Source organism: Tiliqua scincoides, chromosome 6 (assembly GCF_035046505.1).
Source record: "Tiliqua scincoides isolate rTilSci1 chromosome 6, rTilSci1.hap2, whole genome shotgun sequence".
NCBI classification, from domain to species: Eukaryota; Metazoa; Chordata; class Lepidosauria; order Squamata; family Scincidae; genus Tiliqua; species Tiliqua scincoides.
Window position 1 is genome coordinate 2,621,078 of NC_089826.1, and position 16,027 is coordinate 2,637,104.

A 16,027-nucleotide genomic window follows, 5' to 3' on the forward strand; every position below is an offset into this window, starting at 1 on the left:
GAGAGGGAAATGTACCCATCCTAATAAGACAATGTGATTAATTCTGTTTGTTTTGTAACCTTCATTTTAGGATTTCAAAACAAAACTTGCTTTTCTCTCAACTCTGTTACCCTGCACATGCCTGATCTCGTCTGATCTTGAAAGCTAAGCAGGGTCAGGCCTGGTTAGTACTTGGATGGGAGACCGCTTGGGAATACTGGGTGCTGTAGGCTTATACCATAGTCTTTCGAGACTGAAGGTGGCCAACCAATTTCTTCCCTCAGATAGACAGAGTTACTGAAAAGTCAAGAAAGGGTTTTGGGTTGGACTCTGGGATTTATCCTTTGCTCTCTCTAGTGGTTTGCTAGGGAAAAATAGTTTGATAGTTTAGACTCAGAAGCTCAGCATTCATTCCTGTGAATTTATCTTACCTTTTTAACAGGCTAGTACCTTGGCCTATGCTGTGTTCCATTTGGCCTTAATGGCCATCATAATACCTTGTGGCAGTGAGTGCCATTATTATGAGTTACATGATGCAGCAAATGCTTGCTTTCATTTTTTTTTTCCTACTGACCAGGGCTCCTGAGTTCTAATTATCCGACTATTCTCAACAGAGCTGTAGGAAACAAGGTTGGTTGGCAACCTTCAGTCTCAAAAGACTATGGTATAAGCCTACCTGGTATTCCCAGGCGGTCTCCCATCCAAGTACTAACCAGGCCTGACCCTGCTTAGTTTCTGAGATCAGACAAGATCGGGCATGTGCAGGGTAACAGTTGCTGAAACAGGAAGCTCCCTTATCCTGAGTTAGCCATCATTCACCTAGCTCAGCATTGCTGAGGCAGACAGGCAGTGACTCTTTTTTTCTCTGCCCTGCCTTGGAGGTCTGCTGGGGGTTGAACCTGGGATCTTCTGCATGAAAAGCCGATGCTCTTTTACTGTGCTGCAGCCCCTTCCCCTGGGTTTAGGTCTGTATACCACAGTCAGATGTCCATATGTGTAGCTGGTCCTGAGAAGGGAATGAGCTCCAGGTAAGACTCACAAAGTTCCATTTCTTCAAGGTTTGAACAAGGGAATTTCTTTGTTGTATTCACACCTCCATCAGTTGACCGTTGCACTGAATCAACAAGAAATTAGCAAATCTGGATTCCACCCACTGTGGGAAGATGTATATTTGATGTGCACTGGACCATTCTCGAGATCCAATTCAGCCTATGAGAACCTGCTAGAAAAAGCTGCTCTCTTATTTTTGTTTCCTTCAGTTTGGAAAGAAAATGGCTGTAGGACTCCTTCATCCAGACTCTTTGATGAAGAGTCTTCCAAACGGCTTGAGCAGATGAGAGAAACCAGGAGTTATAACAGAGACTCTGGGAGGGGAGAAAGATATGCTCTGCTCCTAGGAAAGGGAAGGGCAACAACACAGTCATTGCTGGTGGGCAAAAATAGCGCAAAAGGATTTTGCAAAGTTTGTTATAAGTGTTATTAGGTGGAGCCCAGAAAACTTCACAGAAAGCAAGCCAGCAAGAGGGAATCATTCCCCACAATGAACATGCCCCACAATTCTTTGCACGAAGCCAGGAGCTGGGCTCAAAGTGGGACAGGATTTGGGTCTGAAGTCCAGAAGGTACAGCACCCTCCTCTAGAGCAATAGAGTCATCCCTCCCTTGAACCCAGGGCCAGGACCACTATCAGATGTCAGCAAACCCGGGCAGCTGCCATGGGCCCACACTTAGTCGGTTGAAAATACATCCACCTTTTTTTCAATTAAAACTCCCAAGGCAACTCAGCTGCAACATTTTCAAATCAATAACAAGAAACCATTTGAAAGCCAAACAAAATGACAAGACAATTGCATCTCAATTAACAGCTGAATAAGAGCAGCTTAAAACAAGCAGTGCAGTAAAACACTTTAAAGAAACATTACATGATGCGGCCGTCTAAAAACAGGCAAATTTGGTGCCAAGCAAACTGATAGAGAAGGCAGTTCTAGGTAAGCCCAGCAACCCAAGCTGGCCCCATCATTGCTCCTCACCCAGCTTGACTCAGAACGGGAGGGGCACCCAGAAGCGCTGCACCCTCCCTTGGATCTGTTTCTGCTGTTCCTATATGCTCATCCACCCACTTGGGGAGGTGTTGTGCTGCTCAACCACCAACCTGATTCATTGGGCAACTGTGAAGGCCCACCGGTGGAGAAGCTTAAGAAGACTTTGCGACGCAGCTCTGCTATATATGTATGTCAATCTGTTTTTCCTTCTCTTAAAAAATCCCAAATAAACAAAACATGGAACGATGGTGTTCTGCTGGTGTGCCTCACATGAGGTAGGGGCATGAACCACTTGTGGGTTCCAATCCACCCTGAAGACCAATTCCATGGAGAATGAAGGCTCAGAACATGCTCCCCAGGAAATACTGTGGACCTGCTTAAATGCTCAGTGGGCACCAGGTGGCGGCAGAGGACCGCTGCCCCAAGTAAGCTTAAGAACATAAGAACAGCCCCACTGGATCAGGCCATAGGCCCATCTAGTCCAGCTTCCTGCATCTCACAGCAGCCCACCAAATGCTCCAGGGAGCACACCAGATAACAAGAGACCTCATCCTGGTGCCCTCCCTTGCATCTGGCATTCTGACATAACCCATTTCTAAAATCAGGAGGCTGCACATACACATCATGGCTTGTACCCCGTAATGGATTTTTCCTCCAGAAACTTGTCCAATCCCCTTTTAAAGGTGTCTAGGCTAGACGCCAGCACCACATCCTGTGGCAAGGAGTTCCACGGACCAACCACACGCTGAGTAAAGAAATATTTTCTTTTGTCTGTCCTAACCCGCCCAACACTCAATTTTAGTGGATGTCCCCTGGTTCTGGTATTATGTGAGAGTGTAAAGAGCATCTCCCTATCCACTCTGTCCATCCCCTGCATAATTTTGTATGTCTCAATCAGGTCCCCCCTCAGGTGTCTCTTTTCTAGGCTGAAGAGGCCCAAACGCCATAGCCTTTCCTCATAAGGAAGGTGCCCCAGCCCCGTAATCATCTTAGTCGCTCTCTTTTGCACCTTTTCCATTTCCACTATGTCTTTTTTGAGATGTTCAACTTGCTGTGGGTTTGTCATCTTTGGGGCCTTGTCTCCTTTGTGTGGTGTGCTCCCACCCCTCTCATCTCAAAGTCCTGCTGAGACTGTCCTCGTCATGAAACACAGGGCAAGTCTCTGGTGAGTGCCAGAGATGACAAGATACCCTGCAGGAAGAGGAAGAAGGCCTCAAGAGGGAAGTAAGTGCCGCAGGTGTCCCTAGGAATGGGGGCTGGGAGCATTTGCAGCGAGCCCCCTCGTTGGCCGTCACTTTTGGGGGTTCTCCCTGGAGGAGGAGGAGGCACTGGTGTCTTCATGCCCCAGTCCTTCTGTGGAGGTTCAACTTCAAAGCCACTGCAGTGAACATAAGAACATAAAAACAGCCCCACTGGATCAGGCCATAGGCCCATCTAGTCCAGCTTCCTATATCTCACAGCGGCCCACCAAATGCCCCAGGGAGCACACCAGATAACAAGAGACCTGCAAGGCTTCCTGGGAATTGTAGTTTAAGAACATAAGAACAGCCCCACTGTCTCAGGCCATAGGCCCATCTACTCCAGCTTCCTGTATCTCACAGCGGCCCACCAAATGCCCCAAGGAGCACACCAGAGAACAAGAGACCTGCATCCTGGTGCCCTCCCTTGCATCTGGCATTCTGACATAACCCATTTCTAAAATCAGGAGGTTGCGCATACACATCATGGCTTGTACCCCATAATGGATTTTTCCTCCAGAAACTTGTCCAAAGGCGTCTAGGCTAGACGCCATCACCACATCCTGTGGCAAGGAGTTCCACAGACCAACCACACGCTGAGTAAAGAAATATTTTCTTTTGTCTGTCCTAACCCTCCCAACACTCAATTTTAGTGGATGTCCCCTGGTTCTGGTATTATGTGAGAGTGTAAAGAGCATCTCCCTATCCACTCTGTCCATCCCCTGCATAATTTTGTAGGGTTCCCCCTTCTCCGGGGAGAACCTGGAAATGACGTCACATGACATGAAAAGTGATGCTGTAACATCACAGGTGTGGGCACCGGGGCAGTGCATTGTGCCTGGGAAGCAGGCTAACTCAATGTTAACAGGGATCACTTCCTGTTAATGCCGTTAGGCTCCATCTAGCCTGCAGGCTGGTTCAGTGGCTCTAACAACGTTGCCTCGTTTAAAGAAGAAACTCTAGTGCCAGTACACAAGAACTAAGGGGATGGAATCGGCACATGGGGAACAGCCCCCCAGTGCCCTTTTCCTGCACTGCTAGTTAACATCTGGCTGACTTCCTGACTCTGTCGGAGTCTCAGAGCCCTTGTAGCGAACAGTGCGGGGGCTTTCCTCTGAGGCAGGTCCCAGTGTTGGCAAGCTGGAGAGTCCTGGAGCAGGTTGGTGGAATTTCTTGGCCGAAGCAAGCTGCTCACATGCTCAGCACATAGGTCACTGCGTCCTGTCGCCGGTCTTTCCATCCTGTGCCTCGATCAACACGATCTGTGCAAGGAAGGGGCGCTCCCTGCAGAGCCTTCTGAGAGCTTGCGTGGAAACGACTGTGCACAGTCAAGTTTTGTTTATTAACCAGCGCCTAGCAATTAAGTAATTACCATAAACACTGCTGCCAAAAGCCGGTCAATTGTTTCCCTCGTGGCCTGATCCCAGCAGGCGCTCCAGCTGCAGTGGCACAAGGCACAAGCCAGCTGAGGGAAGTGGCAGCAACACAGCTGTGTCCCCTGGTTCATGAGACAGGCTCCAAGCCCCCTGCCCCACTGCTGTTTGAGTCCCCTCGTCATTCCTGGATAGATGGTGTGCTCATCCTGGAAGCATAGCTAAGGGGTGAAGGGGGGTACATTGCCCTGGGCACTACGCCTGCAGGGGGTGTCAACCCTCACCCCTGATCCTGAGCCATGGGGGGTGTGCAGGAGAAGGTACCATGGCAGCAGGCACTCAGAATAATTGTGAGTCACCCTGAGCATCCCATGGCTTTTGTGCTTTTATTTTCCGTATGTTTAATCTCGACATGATACGACTCAGAATTGCATATAGAGATAAAAAAACAATGGAGTCTATATTTTCTTTTTAGACTAGTTCTGTGCTGCCGTGATGTCCCATCAAATCCATTCTCTAGAGAGTTTAGGTCCACTGCATGTGGCTTGCCTGTTTGAACTGCAGAGGTTCTCCTTCCGCCCTGCTCCAGTTAGCAGCTTCTCCTGTCCCAGTAGTACTTTAACTCTGAGAAGCTTCTGGGTTGGGCAGTCACACAATCTCCAACAGCCTCCAGCAGTCTCCGTTTAGTTAGTCTGTTAGCCAGTCTTTTAGTCAGTCTGTCAGTTCATTAGTCAGTTGTCAGTCCATTAATCAGTCAGCCAGTTAGTCAGTCTGTTAGTCAACCAGTCTTCTTTCTCAACCACTCTCCTCTCCAACCTTTCCTCCTTATCCACACCCTCTCTTTCCTCCAGGAGATGTTTTTATCCCTGAGGACCCTGTTGCCTTCAAGTGACTGCAGCTGACCTGTAGTTCAGTGGCACCCCTGCTTGGCATGCAAAGGGTTCCAGGTTCAGTTCCTGGCACTTTCAGGTTGGTTGGAGAAGACTTCTTGTCTGAAACCCTGGGGAGGTTCCATCAGGCTGTTTCAACAATACTGATCTAGATGGCCCACGGTCTGACTTGGTTAAGAAAGCCCCCTACATTTCCATGGTGGTCGATTTACCAAGTGTGCTCTGGGACATGCATGGTAACTTGCACACACAGAGGAATGAAACCTATGAGTAACCTATGAGTAAGGACCTTTGCACCTGGACATAATGAAGGAGATGGAAATGCAGGTGCCACCCCATCCAGGTATACTGGGAACAGGAGAGGTGGTGGGATGGTATGGGTGGGGGAAGAAAAGGCAGAGATCTTGGGGAAGAAAGGCAAAGAGGGGGACAAGCTGTTCTAGTAAAGATGTGACTGGAGATGGATTCTACTGTCACTTGGAGCGGAGGCCATAGGTAAGAGTGAACTCCATGAGAAGGAGTCTTAAGGCACTTTGCTCACTCATGGCAGTGATCGTGCATAATTGGTGCACCAAGCCTTGGAGGAGAACTGATTCTCCTGGTCACCAGAGTCCTTGCTGAATCAGATAAGGGGAACTGGATGCTGGGGAAATTTAAGACCAAGCTCTAAACTCTCTCTCTCTCTCTCTCTCTCAGTGGCCACAGATAGCTCTCTATCACTGCTGGGGTGGTTCTAGCAAGGCTTGTGTTAATACAGTAGTCATGGGGCTGATTAGTCCAGAAATCAGGAGCTCCCATTTCAGAACAGGTAATAGAAAAAACAAGGAATCAGATTTCAGATGGTCAGCTCAATGGCATTAGATTAGGCAGTTACCTGGCCTGCTTTAAGAAAGGGAAAGGAAGCAAGAGAGCTGGCTGCACTTTCCCCGGGAAGGGTTGAGAAGAGAGTACAGCCAACATGTGCTGAGTCCCATTTAGAGGAGAAGCAGGAAATACAAGGGGAGCAAAGAAAGAAGCAGAATGATGGGGGCTGATCCTGAATGCCTGTAGCACAGCAGAAGGAACAGGGATGCATAATGCAGTATCAGGGGTCTGTTGTCTACTTGTCGTACACTCCCAGGGCTTTGGGTGCTCAGGGTTCTTGGTTCTTGAATCCTAGAGCCTCAAGGACCCCTGTTTGGTAGAACTGCCACCACCCTGTATGTGCCAGTGTCTCAGTCCAGGGACACTGAGACCCTCTAGGCTTAATTCTGTTCCTTGCAAGCACTGAGCACTCTTTTTAACTTAAAGCCTCAGTCCTCAAGTTACTAGTCCTCAATGAGGATTTGGTAGCTTGCTGAACGGCTAGGCAGGATTCTGAACCTTTGTTCCCAGCAGACAATGAAACAACATGGTAAAAGGATTTTTACTTTATTAAGTACATAGGGTTACAAAAAGTTACAAAAGGCAGCAAATACTAGAGGCATGAAACTTCTAGGAAATATCTCAGCATTAAAATAATAAAGCTAACTGGCTATCTCTATTATTCCCTAACTCTCACCTGGGTCAGCTTCTGTTGTAGATCTTCAGCCCCAGTTACCTATGAGGCCACATGGCCCTGGTGGGGCAGGATGTGCACCCACCACCTATCCCACCAAGAGACTAAACCCAAAGACCAAAAGACAAGACACCCCTTTGGGCTTTGTTTTTATACTTCTCATGCTACAGGATGAGGTGACTCTGTACTTATTTGAACTGACCAATCAGAACTCTTGGGGACAGAATCTTCTCGAAGTGGGGCTGGATGCTAGTCCTCTTAATTCTCCCCCTCCCCACTGGGGATTCATGGGCGCCTCTCCGTCTGCTGAGGTGCTACATTATCACCTTCCATTGAGTTGTAAATTCCTTGCAGCTAGGATGCAAGCCACTTCTATGTTACTGGCTTACTTTGGTTCAGGCTTTGCAATGCTACTAGGTCTAAACTGCACATATTCATGACAGGGTCCCTCACAGATACACCTCGGAGTTGGATGGGAGTGGAAGAAGATGCAGACCTTGAGGACTGCCAACTCATACAAATCATATGAAGAAAATTTATTATATAACCAATTGGTCATTACAATATAAAAGCACAAAAGCACATATAAAACAAACGATAACAATTCGACTCTCCAAACACATACAATGAAACTGAAGAATTGCAACCCAACATAGGCTAAAAACGTAGAATATTAAAATGGTTCCAAAATGGAACAGGCTTCAATAATTTTCAAGATCTTACCGGCTGATAAGAAAAGGAAGAAACTTTAAGATTTAGACAACAGAAAATTAGCACGGATCTTCTTTGCCATAAGGGCAAAGCTAGCCACTTTATAAGTGATCTCAGGGTTTGAGTCAGCAAGGAACCAACAAATCAGGGCTGAGATGGATCTTCCTTGGGACAAAGAGATAATATTAGCTCGGTATTTGGATCTAGGGAGGTCATATAGAGGACATTTTAATAAATAATGAGAAACATCCTGTATATCACCTGAATTACAAATACAAGTTGAGGACTGCCAGGAAATAGCCAGAGGCTAGCCAAGGAGAGCGGTGCCTAGTGGTTCGTGTTCAGCACAACTCTTCCTGCTCACCACTTTCCTTATTTACTGGGGTCAGCAGCTGAATGGGGGGGAAATTGTTAGATCTATTGTCTGCCATCATCCCCACACTAAGGTGACCAGATGGGGGGGCGCATCTGGGAAAATGGGGTCTAGTGGACGTTGCTGCCAGTGAGATCCAACCATGCCATGAACACATCTGGATTGGTGGCTGGTCTGCAGGGTGCTGTTGATAGCATGTGGCCTCTCAGCCTTTGCAGTGGCAGCTGTGCCTGCAGACCGTGAGAGAGGCAGCTGCGATGGCACACAGTGGGGCAGGCTGGCAGACCTTGTGGTCCACCAGTGTTTCCTGCGGATAGGCATTGAGGTGGCACAAGTCAGAGGAGAGCAGAGCGGCTTGAAGTCACTCCGTTCTCTGCAGGGACGGAGATTGGGATCTGGCATAACTGCCGGATCCCAGCCCCGCCTCCCTCTCCCTCCCCACCCGCCCCTGGGGCTGCCCATCGCCCTCCCTCCCCCCACCCAGGAATGCCTCCCTCCCCCTCCCCACCTCCCCCAGGCCTACCTTCCTACCTACCTCCTACCAGGCCAACGCAAGGAGCCGGGAGGGAGCCGGTTGTGGGGTATGTTGGGGGGGGGCACATGCTTTATGTCCCATGCTTCAGGGGCAGCAAACAGAAAGGATGGAGTCATTTGATGAAGCAGAAAACCTTTTGGGGCTGAGGACACCAGAGCCAGAAGATTCAAGGTCGCTCTTCGAAATGAAATGCTCGATATCCAAGGATTAAGTTGATTTGAATTTGCTTTGTGACGGATACCTGTAAACTGTCTCAAGGGCCTGCTTGAGCCCAAATGCTCAGTATAAATATGAAATAAGCAAAAAATAAATAAATCAAACTGCTTCCATGTGAAGGAAATTCAGTGTATAAAGTAGCTCAGACAGCTTGGAAGTAGTAACAGGAAGGGGGAAACTTCCTTCAGGGAATAGCAAATCATTCATTCATTCATCATGGTTTATCTTTTCGGTTTTAAGGGTTGTGGGGAAAAAAAGAATGAATTTTGCGCAGCAGACTTGCTTCCCAGGCCTGTTCCAGAGACGCTGGTGACCGCGAGCCCTCAGTTCCTGTCCCCACAGACTGTACCACGAGCAGAGGTAGCGGGGAGGGAGAACTGAAAGCCCAGCTGGATTTTAATGCATGCCTTTGCATTTTCAGCTGGAAGTCGGAATGTATAATATCTACATGTATATATAAATATATGGCGTCCTTGAGAACATATGGCTGAGAAGCCCCGTCATCGCGGGCTGTGTTGCCTGGAGCCTCTCTCTTATCTCCTTAACTGGGAAAGGGATTCTAAAGACATGAATGTGCCTTTCAAGTTGTAGCACTGTGAAGTGCCAAAATGAAGGGGGGGAGAGAGAGAGACTCAAAACAGAGCACTTTGCTTGATTAGTGTCGGAACATGGCAGAGATGCCCAAAGGAAGAGCGTCTCTCCTTTTCAGTTCTGCTTTGGAGGAGGGAGGCCCTTTTAGCAGAAGGAATGTGTGCCTTTGTGTGTGTTTGTCTGGCAGGGCACCTGACCTGCATGCAGATGACTTTGTGTTCAGTCCCTGGAAGCAGACAAATTCCATGCAACACCTTGGAGAGGGGTGGCCAGTTAATAGGGCGTTGGGTGGATCAAGGGCCTGACTCCACAAGAGGTGGCTTGCGATGCTATCTCTGAAACATCTGTTTTCCATGGCTTGAGTTGGACAGCTCTGGCTCCATCCACCTCTATCCACAGGTGCACATGCCTGATCTTGGAAGCTAAGCAGGGTCAGGCCTGGTTAGTACTTGGATGGGAGACCGCCTGGAAATACCGGGTGCTGTAGGCTTATACCATGATCTTGGAAGCTAAGCAGAGTCAGGCCTGGTTAGTACTTGGATGGGAGACCGCCTGGGAATACCGGGTGCTGTAGGCTTATACCATGATCCCGGAAGCTAAGCAGGGTCAGGCCTGGTTAGTACTTGGATGGGAGACCGCCTGGGAATACCGGGTGATGTAGGCTTCTACCATGATCTCGGAAGCTAAGCAGAGTCAGGCCTGGTTAGTACTTGGATGGGAGACCGCCTGGAAATACCGGGTGCTGTAGGCTTATACCATGATCTCGGAAGCTAAGCAGGGTCAGGCCTGGTTAGCACTTGGATGGGAGACCGCCTGGGAATACAGGGTGCTGTAGGCTTCTACCATGATCTCGGAAGCTAAGCAGGGTCGAGCCTGGTTAGTACTTGGATGGGAGACCGCCTGGGAATACCGGGTGCTGTAGGCTTCTACCATGATCTCGGAAGCTAAGCAGGGTCAGGCCTGGTTAGTACTTGGATGGGAGACCGCCTGGGAATACCGGGTGCTGTAGGCTTCTACCATGATCTCGGAAGCTAAGCAGGGTCGAGCCTGGTTAGTACTTGGATGGGAGACCGCCTGGGAATACCGGGTGCTGTAGGCTTCTACCATGATCTCGGAAGCTAAGCAGGGTCAGGCCTGGTTAGTACTTGGATGGGAGACCACCTGGGAGTACCGGGTGCTGTAGGCTTATACCATTGTCTTTCAAGACTGAAGGTTGCCAACCAGCTCATTCTGCTGGACAAGCCGTGGAGGCCCACTTCGGGAACTGAATTGTGAGTGGCAGAGGGGGTCATGGCTTGGAAAGTTTTCCTGTACAACCCCCACTGAAATGAACAGGATGATGAACCCTCTCTGGGAACAGAGGGAGGAAGACCCAGTTTCAGGGCATCAAGGCCATCCTTTCCCCAAAGTGGCCCACTGTCAACCCCCTAATCAGCCCCCATCCCCCTTTGCTCACTCATCCACCCAACTGCTTCTTGTGGAAGTTTCACATGCCATGCTGAAATCCTGGAAGTGAAATCCCGTTCTCAGGGAGTTCCCGTGTTGTGTGCCTGCCTGAGTATCCCACAAGTCTCTGGGCCCTGCTGAGGGTTTTTTTCCCCCCTTTAAAGGGGTCGTGGTTCTCTGAATGGCCTGGTGACCACAGCCATTTACTGTGCAGGGAGATTTTAGATATTGCTTCACATGGAGGGGATCGTGCTGCACCCCACATGGAACCCTTGTAAATGAGCTCCACAGGGGTCTGCACCACCATGTGTAGAACCCCCCTTAGAGGGGGCTGTCCAGTGCCACAGATCAACTTCTGAACACTGGGAGTGCTAACCTGGGAGGGGGGAAGGGAGAGAGAGATGACTTTTTCAAGCAGTGTTAAATCTTGGAGTTTGCTCCAGTAAAGCTCTGACGTGTTGTCAAAACTTCCCTCGACAAGTATAAACGACTCCCACTGCCTCGGCCAGGAGAGAAAAATACATTTCTCCGAGCTTCTGCCTGTGTAAACAAGCATCGCCACCCGGCACGTTTGTCTTGCTGCAGAAAAAATGTTTTCCCCATGAAGCTTTTTTTGGTGACATGAGAAATGCATGACATGCCTCTTTGAACCAGGGAAAAGACTTGGGGAAGACGCTCTGCAGAGACTGGAGACCACAGCTACCCAAGGCCCTGGTGCCTGCTGGTCCCCCAGAGCCTTCCCCCAGAGCCTTCAAAGGCTTCAGTTTTACTGAAACTTGGGGGGTGGCAGTTGGGGGGGGGAGAAGCTGGGGAAAACAGAGCAACCACAGTCCAGCAGGGTGAGCGATTGCCATTGGGCCGCCTTCTTCCGTACAATCCAGTCCGTTCTCTTAGGTCATCAGAGGGGGCCCTGTTGGTGGTGCCCCCATTGGGAGAGGTCGGGGGGGGGGAACGGAAGCCAAAAACAGGGCCTTCTCGGTGGTGACGCCTGTGTTACGGAATTTGCTCCCTTTCGAGCTGAGGACAACTTCCTCTTTGCTAACCATTTGGCAAGGCCTGAAGACATTTTAATTTAGGAAAGACTTTGAGGCCCTATAATGGATGCTTTTAGGTATTTATTTAATGTTTTTATTGATGGCTCTCATTTCTGGCTGCTCTGTTTTACTTTGTTTTGTATTGTCTGTTTTTAATGCTTATTTTATATAGTTTTTAGCTGTATTTTATTGTTTGGTATATTATGTTTTATTGTTGTGAGCCACCTTGGGTGCTCTACGAGGAGAAAGCGTGATTACAAATCAAATCAATCAATCAATCAATCAATCATTCATCATCATCATCATCATCATCATCATCATCATCATCATCATCATCATCATCATCAATAGTTGGTGGCCACCTCTGGTAAGCCTAACCCCTGAACCTTTTGCTCCTTATCTTTTCTCCCTGCCCCCCATCATCAACATGACCCTCCATCTTTCACTGCCCACAACTGCAGTGAAGAAATGTGGGGATTTGGGGGCAGTCCTAATGCATCTTCCTGTATCTTTTCTGCCCTCAGGTACAGCATGGCCGCTGTGGGCCTCAACGGTTTCCCTCCTCACCTCAAGCTGGAGGACAGGCGGGCAGGTGGGCAGGTGGGCAGGCAGACACAAATGAGAGAGAGAAAGAGGAGGGGGGCAGTTGCTCCAGGGCGGCTCCTGCGGGGTCTCCTTGGGGGAAGAGAAGGGGGACCTGTGACCAGAACAGCTCCTGATGACCAGTCGGCTCTATGAGAACCTGCTGCGCTGAGGAACCAAGTATAGGGAGGGGGTTGGATTGAGGCTGGGGGGACCCCGGGTCCAAACCCCACTCAGTCCTGACAGTCACTGGCGGACCTCAGGTCAGTTGCTGCCTTCAAGGCTTATGCAAGAGTGCCAAAAGGGGGACCCATAGAGAGCGCTGGGTTGGAGGACAGGTAGAGTGTATCTGTATCTAATAGGCCAGCGCTGAAGACCTTAACGCTGAAGACCTTCCCCAACCATTTTCTGGTCCAGAACAATGGGTGTTGTTCCCAGCGAAGTTGTGTCTGTGTTGCACCACCTCAGCCAGCACATACGGAATGCTCTTCCATGAAACGAAAACCGATTTCCCCCAAGCTCTCCCTGTGCACACGGTAATGGAGAAATGTTCTCCAGTTTAAATAAAAAAATAATAATAAAACTTTATTTTTATCCCGCCCTTCTCCCAAAAAGGGACCCAGGGCGGCTAACAACATATAAAACAAATTACAACATAATTTCACAGATAAAAACATATTAAAAAACACATTAGCAGAACCCATAAAAACAGTAGTCAGAAGAGTCAGAATAAAAGAGCATAAAACAGCAGTTCTTAGAGGAATCGGGCCTGTAAAAAAGCAACTAAAAGATATATAAAAGATGTTAAAAAGGCCAGAATGTCAGAAGGCTTGGTTAAACAACAATGTCTTCAGGCCTCGCCGAAAGGACTCAAGAGAGGGAGCCATTCTCAAGTCAAGGGGAAGGGAGTTCCACAACGTTGGTGCCACTACTGAGAAGGCCCTATTTCTTGCCGCCGCCCCACGTACCTCCTTAGGCGGCGGCACGTGTAAAAAGGCCTTCTCTGATGACCTGAGAGGACGAGCCGGATTGTATGAGAGTAGGCGATCTCTAAGATAACCTGGCCCAGAGCAGTATAGGGCTTTAAAGGTCAAAACCAGCACCTTGAATTGGGCCCGGAAACGAATGGGCAGCCAATGTAGCCCCCGGAGAAGCGGGCTGACAGAGTCAAACTGCCTAGCTCCAGTGACCACACGCTCCCCGAAACGCTAACGTGGATGGAATGTTTGTTTCGTAGGGGAAAGCTTCCGCACATCTGATGTGGCTCCTGCACTGAAGCGGTGCAGCCCAAGCAGAGGTTGACAGCCTCTGCGAGAAGAATGTGTTTTGCTTGAAAATGGAACCCTCAATTTGGCTCCAGCAAGGAACGAAGCATGTGGGGCTTTTCTGCCCTGGGTTTTGCTTAATGGATGTAAAATGAGGAATAATTTGACAAATGGAGCTCATTTTCTGCTGGGCAGGAGGGTTGGAATAGCAGCTTTCATTTTTGCAGGAGAGGAAGGAAAAAGGAAAATAACACCAGAAGACAAAAGTTGAGTTATCCAGGATCCTTGTGTTTGAGTCAACAGGGACGGACTGCTGGCACTTAACATCGAAGGGGTTGCAGAGTAGCTGTTAACGCAGCCATTATCAACCACTGTGCAGTGGCACACCGGTGTGCCACGAAAGGTCTTCACCAGAGTTTGGTGAAGGGTCAGTAGGGCCAATGGGGATGTGAGCTCTTCACCAACAGCACGGTGTGCCTTGTCAATTGTCAAAACACTGATGGTGAGCCTTGACAATTTTTGTACCTTGTCAGTGTGCCGTGAGACATAAAAGATTGAAAATCACTGTGTTAACGTGATCCTTGGAGGCAAACAAGTACGGCCTGGGAAGCATAAAGTGTGGGCCTTGCTAGGCATCCCCAGCGGACAAGGGTGTGCATGTTCTAGATCATCCAGAAGGAGAAAGGATGCAATATGCACATGCAGAACTCAGGAAGCCAAGACAGCTGGTGGAAGGCCGAAAAATGCACAGGCCAGCAACATTTGGGACAAGAGGAAGGCACATCTATGCAAATACCAGAATTCTTTGAGCCAAGATGGGGGGCCTGGAGTGTTTGGTTGCAAAGGAGAACAGAGATATAGTTAGCCTAATAGAAACCTGGGGAATCAGGGAGAACTGGCATAGGGTTATTCCAGGAGACCAGCTCTATATAGAGGATTGGGAGAAGGGCATAGCTCGATGCAGGTGCTGGACTATCGGCTTGCCCTGAATGGGGTTGCACTCCCCCTGAAGGAGCAGGTCCGCAGCTTGGGGGTCCACCTGGACTCGCAGCTGCTCCTGGATTCCCAGGTGGCGGCTGTGGCTAGGGGGGCCTTCGCTCAGCTTCGGCTGGTGCGCCAGCTGCGTCCATACTTGGATCGTGCAGACCTGGCCACGGTGATCCATGCTACGGTGACATTGAGGTTAGATTATTGTAACGCGCTCTATGTGGGGCTGCCCCTGAAGACGGTTCGGAAACTGCAATTAGTGCAGAATGCGGCGGCCCGTGTGGTCACTGAAGCTAGGCGGTTTGACTCTGTCAGTCAGCTTCTCCGGGGGCTACATTGGCTGCCCATTTGTTTCCGGGCCCAATTCAAGGTGCTGATTTTGACCTTTAAAGCCCTATACTGCTCTGGGCCGGGCTATCTTAGAGATCGCCTACTCCCGTACAATCCGGCTCATCCTTTCAGGTCATCAGAGAAGGCCTTTTTACAAGTGCCACCGCCCAAGGAGGTTCGTGGGGCGGCGGCAAGAAATAGGGCCTTCTCAGTAGTGGCACCAACGTTGTGGAACTCGCTTCCCCTTGCCTTGAGAATGGCTCCCTCTTGAGTTTTTTCGGTGAAGCCTGAAGACCCTGCTCTTTAAACAAGCCTTCTGATTCCATGGCCTTTTTAACACTTTTATACATCTTTTAGTTTCTTTTTGACTGGCTGGATTCCTCTATGATTTGCTGTTTTATGCTCTTTTTATTCTGACTTTATTCTGACTACTGTTTTTATGGCCTCTGTTAATGTGTTTTTAATATGTTTTTATCTGTGTTAAATCATGCTTTTTAAAATTGTTTTTTACATGTTGTAAGCCGCCCTGGGTCCCTTTCAGGGAGAAGGGCAGGATACAAATAAAGTTTATTATTATTATTATTATTATTATTATTATTATTATTATTATTATTATTATAGGTAAAAGAAGATACAGACTCCAACCAGAAAACTTTAGGTTGATCAGACTCTTCCACTGTGGGTGGAAATACCAGGCCCATAGTTCTGGGGGCCTCTGTGGCCTTCCTGGTCCAAAATACCTTGACATTGAGTCAAGGAACTATTTCCCTCAGAAAATGGATGTCTTGACCAAGGGAGTAGAATGAAAAGGAAGATGAGCTCTGGCAATCGCACCACAAGCTGACAACAGGGGCTGCCAAAAAAGAATCCGAGGAATGCTTCCTAAAAGACGTCAAAGG

The 16,027-nt window shown here is 48.9% G+C and overlaps 1 pseudogene; it reads right to left on the reverse strand.

Annotated features, from left to right (window-relative positions):
* Positions 1-642: 642 nt before the first annotated feature.
* LOC136656642 (5S ribosomal RNA) lies at positions 643-762 on the reverse strand (annotated as a pseudogene).
* Between the last annotated feature and the right edge of the window lie 15,265 nt (positions 763-16,027).